This window comes from Curcuma longa, chromosome 16 (assembly GCF_044706935.1).
Source record: "Curcuma longa cultivar G26 ecotype Majalengka, Jawa Barat chromosome 16, ITB_CL_G26_1.1, whole genome shotgun sequence".
In the NCBI taxonomy this organism is placed as follows: Eukaryota; Viridiplantae; Streptophyta; class Magnoliopsida; order Zingiberales; family Zingiberaceae; genus Curcuma; species Curcuma longa.
The window spans coordinates 5,971,584-5,978,251 of record NC_133876.1 but is presented as its reverse complement, the minus strand read 5'-3'; the positions used below and the strand labels follow the sequence as shown (position 1 = coordinate 5,978,251).

At 33.9% G+C, this 6,668-nt stretch overlaps 1 pseudogene; it reads left to right on the top strand.

The window, feature by feature from the left end:
- Window positions 1-746: 746 nt before the first annotated feature.
- Window positions 747-5,082, top strand: LOC141846896 (uncharacterized; annotated as a pseudogene).
- The last annotated feature ends 1,586 nt before the right edge of the window (window positions 5,083-6,668 follow it).

Here is a 6,668-nt window from a genome sequence, read left to right as displayed (position 1 = left end):
ACATTTGATAAATCAAAACTTATCTAGATAGCAAGAAAAGTGTGCTACTGTACAGAAGGCAACATAAGATAGAAACTTCACACAAGCAATTTGTAACCCAAGTGTTCTATAAGGTTAAATATATACAATTAAAACTAAAAATTTTGAAAAGCAACTGACATATAAAGCACATAGAAAACATTGCCACATTCATAAAATTTGTGTTACCATCACACCAGCACAAAACATAAAAATATATAAAACTGACTTTTAAAGTTGATTTGATTTACAAATAATAAAACTTAAATTGGTTCGAATTCTTTTATGTTTTTAGCAACCCAAACCGAAGTCAATTGATTGTTTGAGGAACCAAACTAAATCAAAATATAATTCGGTTGGATTTGATTTTTTACATTTGAATTGACAAATGGAGATCCCTAACCAATAATATTGTCTCAGACAAAATCCAAACCTCAATTGGTATGCAATATTTGAGACTGAGCAGTTTAAATTTGTTCTACTCCTGCATATTGGCATACTATTGCCACACAATATTTTGACTTTACTCTCTTCTCCTTCCTGGTGCGTAATTGATCAATCTAGTATTTGATATCTTTCCTCTTTGTTTTAGGGTTTAGTGGATTATTGTGCCCCTACCTACTTGGCAATTTCTTGCTTTCTTACCCTGCTGTCCTTTCAGAAAGCCCTAGGGATGAGATATTGAACCTAATAGTTTCTACTCTTCGTTTTTTCTTCAGATTTTTACTATGCTGTCCTCACAAAATGATAGCGAACCTCGATCGGATGGTGGGTTGGAAGAGACATGGAATGGCTAGCTACCCTCTCTGAAATTGAGCTGGTAAGATCTACAAATTTAACTATTTGTGTGCCTATTTTCTATATATATCAAGTGTTTTTCTTTGAACTTCATCCACTTAATCTTGGTCCTTCACAGTTTTAATGTTACCCTCCATGAATTGCCCAGCTTGTTTGTCGTTGTCATATTTGATGCCACCATTATTTAATTTGACCATATATGATTCAATCAATTATTTTAATTTCCTTTTTGTTATCTCTTATTCTGTCAATGTTATTTGCTTTGGAATTAATGTTGATGTTCACTCTTTGTCTGACAGGATTTTCTTGTCAGTTTAAAAGAGAGTTAGTTATTAGGCGAGCTAGTTATTAGGCGAGCAACTACTATTGGCCATAAACATCTGGCTGATAAATTTGATGTGAAGATGCTGAGAGGTCTGGGTAAGTTGTATTGTCGATGTTTTTATGTTTATTGTTTTAGATTTCAGACTCTTAACTCTTCACAGTTTTAGGATGCTATTGTAGCATTGATTGAACCATGCTTAGAGTTTTGAAAGGTTAAAACTTTGACGAAGCACAATCCCACACAGAAACAAGATCATTCTGTCTGATACAGAGACATAAAATATGTCTAGTCTAAGATAGATATTGTCCAGTATGAGATATATCTAGTCATATGCCTTTGTTTTAGGTAAATTTAATTTGTTTCAAGTTTTTATGATGAATCTATACTTATAGCTAATTAATTTTATAAAGTACAATGCATATTTTTATTTCCTAAATTATGTATTACAGGGCTACCTTTTGAAGTTAATTTTTCGAGAGAGGTAACCCATTGAAGGGGAGGTTGGTGGTAATTTTATCACTCATTTGATCCTCACTATGCAACTGTAAGTATAGGCATTGCACAGAGTACAACTCCGCCATGACCAATGCATACTCGCACGTCTCTACCTATGCCATCAACCACACACAGTTGACAATGCAAACCATATTGCTCCATTTAAAATTGTTGCACTATGCATGGTAACAATAGGGAATTAGATTGGGTCATGTTAACGACTTATTTTGCTTCTATTACTCTAATGTTGGAAGTTTCATCACACCCTTATCAATTGAGAGGAGAGATCGAGCAACGTTAAGTCCAAAGTGCCTCTTGTTGGCCCCTTTCTTAATTTGCTTAGGTGGATAATTGATCTGGGTTCAGTTGTTTAAAGTGCTTTTGTTGCTGCTCACTTGATGACCTTATAGATGGACATTCACTAATTATATTTCTGTTTAGGTCATTTTTCTAGTATATGTTACAAGCTACATACTTTAAGGGGAAAGGAGAGTTTTGGATAAAAGCATAAGATATTGTGTAATTTATGTCTTAGCTAATCTTGTGTCTATATTTTTTATAGAATTAGTTCCGCAGATAGAGTTAATCATGTCTACGATGCAATATAGACTCCCTTTCCTAGTTAGTACTCATTCAGTCATTCCTGCCTCACTAAAACAATAACTATCTACTATAAAATCCATGAAACAACTTCAAGACATTTCATGTTTTCCCATATCCTAAGTAGAAAGGAAATATTATTTTGTATTGTCTTTTTATAGATGAGAGTTCTGTGTTTACAGACTTATCATAAAAATCTTAAACACAACTATTGTCTAACTCTGTCTAAATAACTTCATTTTACCAAAACCATATGCATAAGACTATGTATACAATACAATATGCATATCTTATGTTTCCCCCTCAAGTTAGAGCATATGTACTATATATGTCTACCTTGTATATAAACTAGAAAGAAAATTTTTAGTCCCCGGGGCAATGGTGCAACGGTAGGACATCCGGGTTGTGACCCAGGGACCCGCGGTTCGATCCCCAGCTACGGCGTATTTGCAAGAATTTTCTTCCAAATGGGGAACGCAATCAAAGGTTACTGGACATCTGGATTGGCCGCCGTATGCGCTTCCCGATTTACCCTGGTGGTCGGTGGGAAACTTTCGTGGGACCGGGCCGGCCACCCCCAGGGATTGAGTCCATGAGACTGACTGGGATTTATCATTTTTTTTTAGAAAGAAAATTTTAATTGAAACATGATATTTTGAAGTTTCATGAATGTGGACATCAGGTGAGTGACAACGGAAACATTTTAGATAACTCAATGCCGGTCATTTTTTCCCCAAAAAAGTGATGAAAGGAAGACAACAAGTGACACTATAGATGAATTGATATCAGTTAATTTTTCTGTTTGGATATAAAGTATGTGATGGAAGCATTAGCATTGGAGCAATTGAAACATAAGAGGAGGTTGAGGAGGCATGGAGTGTGGCAAAGCATAACGGAAGCAGCATGACTTACAGTGTTGACAGTGTGTGGTTGGTATAACGTGCATACAGACATTCACGAGGAATGTTGCTTGTAACAACAGGTTTCTACTTCACGTAATGCTTACATATATGGCTGAAAGTGAGTAGAAAAAAATAGAGATGATCAACAGGAATGATAGGGTTAATATGTACCGCTTTAATGGGCGAACAACCCAACCCTCGGAACATATTACAGTCTCAGGTGGTGAAGAGCCGACATCCAGGTGTCAATTCTTCCCATCGATGTGAACTCTTGGGGAAGATTAGCCTTGCCACTAACATCCTTGTTACAATATTAATTATTTCTGAAAATTTTAACCTAGAAAAGTAGTCTTGCTATCATGTAAAAAAATTATATTGTATTGGATTTCATAACAAATAATTATTTGTTCATGTATTTATATGCTTAACATAAAATCCTAATTATGACTGACTATTTAAGTAACTAATTCTATCTTAATCATAAGCATGAGACTAGGTATCTTTACACTAGGTTATATCTTATATTTTTATCTAACAGGGTCATCCTTTGTGAATTCATCTTTAGGAGGTATGTACAGTAGGCTAATTTACTTTCTAAGTATGGGAGTAACGTTTTCACATAGATGAAAGTTGATTTTAGGAGTCTCGGGTCAGCTACGTGTTTAATGGTTCGATTCCATGCAGAACAAACTCAACACTTAGCAGAACTTAGCATGATAGTAATCCAGTATTGCTCAGACTTCCTTTTTATACTTGTTTCAACTAAGCAGCATTTGAAACTGAAGGATGTGATATGGCACTGGTAGCTTGTTTTGACAATTTTGAAGACATGCAATTTCATCTGACGATTCGAAAATTTAGTGTTAGTTCACTCTATCTATTAGGAAATCATAGTTATCCCAAATTTAGTTCTACTGCCACCAAACTCCCTATTTCTCAACTTAGTAAGATTAAGCTGATTTTCTTACTTGATTGTTTAAAACATATCATCATCGTGAAAGCCTTGTTAACTGCAATATTTAGGTTATGATACATGGACCTCATACCTCTATTGAATGAACTCGGGTGTATCATTGTTGATATTCGTATGCCCTAACGGAGTCCTACACTGCGTCGCTAGATGTGTGGAGGTGGCTCCTAAGGGCACAGATCCTTAATGGTAGGGGTGAGCCTCACCCGAATTGGCTAGTGTTTGGTGGATGAGCATCTGCATCACTATGATTTTAATAGTATATACTCCAAAAAGTTAGTTATCAGCCTTTCACTGTTTCTTTGCAGGAATTGTGATGCTGGAATATGCCAAAAACCATACTGAAAGTGTTCAATCTCCGAGCTTGAATAAAACATTGGCGTTATTTTACGGGCATGGTTCAGCAGGTCCGAGTGACAATGAATCTGGGGCATCCAATGGAGGTTTGAAAACTCCGAGCAATGTCACTCCAAGGCGAAAGCGCATGTGGGAAGGGTAATTTATCATTATATACACTAGCATGTTGTAAATTTCTGCATCAAAGTATCTAGCATTTCATTAATCTGATCAGTAAGACTGATTCAAAAAGGACTGTTAGAAGATTCAATTATCTAGGATCTCATTTATTTCATGCAAACTTTTAGTGTTAGTATCATTTATTTCATGACAAATGATCTCTTAGAACATTCACATGGCTCATTCATTTATTTCATCTACATCGTCTCATGAATTGATCACTCTTGAACCTACTTAGTTTGTTTCCTTTACTAATGTTAAATTTCTGACGTCCATTTATAGGTTATGTGAGAATGCTACACCCAGATTCGCGAAAAGGTGCTTGTAGGTATGAAAGGAAAATGCAACCCTCACTAGTAAAGTATGAAGGTGCCTTTTGTTTATGTACTTTCTATATATTGTTGATCAAGTTCTTCTCTTCTTCTCTTTGCTGTTTGTAGGGTTTGGGCACAATTCAATTTATCTATTTATTGAGAAAAAATAAAACTAAATTGAAATATTTTGATTTAAAATATCAACTTGTAACTAAATCTAAATTATTGTTTTTTTTGCAATTTGATCCCTAAATTGAATTAAGATTTATATTAAGAAAAATGATATAAATTATTATAATTTAAAGTTTAACAAATATGCAGAAAATTTTAAGAATCGGGTCAAATCCAATGCCTATCTTGTAAATCAAATTAATGAATAAAAATGAATTCAAAGGTGCTGCCTCATCAGTCTTTAGCATCCCGGTTAGTTCTTGGTTAATATTGCACAAAGCATGTAAATTTGTTTAGTTTTGAACTCGTTCTTTTAAGTATAACATTTTCGTGGTTTAATACTCAGTTTTAATCAAATTTTCAATTTACCCCTAGTTTTTTTAAAAAAAAAATTATCTACGTGAAAAGTGCTTTTCAGGACCAAAATCGTGAAGCAATAACTTAATTAACGGTAAATCATGTTTTATATTCGGCAGATTAATGATATTGAATAATAGAAATAATAAGCCAAAAGTGTTTTTGAAAGCTAACTAAGTCCTGATGTGATAGGATAAGCTCGCGGAGAGTTCGCTGAGGGTTTCGGCTCACGGAGGTTTTCGACTTAAGCGCGGGGTAATTTTGTAAAGAAAATTACCTTAACTCTGTAATCAAGAACTTAGTTATTCAATTTTGAATTGGATGACTCTTTTGTTGATGTATGCTGACGTATCAGGCATGAAGTATTATTTGGGAATCATTGATTATTTAAATCAAATAAGGTTTTAGTTGATAATTTTGAATGAATAACTAAGGTAATCGTGTATAATCTGCACCTTGAAAGTTATGTTATTGAAGATTTAGATTCCATATGTTTCTTTTTACCCATAATAAGAGTGTTTGAGAGCTTTTTATAATTACTTTTTTTTATAATTTAAGTATTTAAATTTTACAATCCGATTAATCTAAAGTTAATCGGTTTGATCTTATAAAAAAAATTATCAGTTACTAAGATAAATTTAGAAATATAAGTGGTAGTGCTGAAAAGCCTTTTTAGTTATAAGGCGCCTTCTAATATTTATTAGGGGTTCCATTTTTAAAAAATATTAAAATAAGTATTTTTAGTTATAAGATGCATTCTAATACTTATTTAAAATGAAAAGCCTTTTTTTAATCAATAAACCAGTATATATAGGACATCTTTTTATTTTCAATCTTTATTTTGTTGGGACATTTTAAAAAAAATAAGTGCCACTTGTTAATATTTCAAAAATAAAATAAAATAAAAATTCAAGCAACTGCCCAAACTTCCTAAACCCTTTAAGTTTTAAGCGTGCATAAATTATGGTTATTTATGAATTAGGAAAAAAGGCAGACGCGGATTAAAAAAAAAGAGAGCTCCCGGTGATTCATGGAGGTTGAATTGAAGATAGTCGACAGCTGAAAGCAGTACCGTTTCCCACCGTTCTCTGTTTGAGAATCTGGATCATGCTGAATATAATACCAGTTATCAGCTCTCTAGGGAATCTCTGGATTCCACCCTTTTGGCTTCTTTCCGCTGCTCACAGCCGTTTCTGGACTTC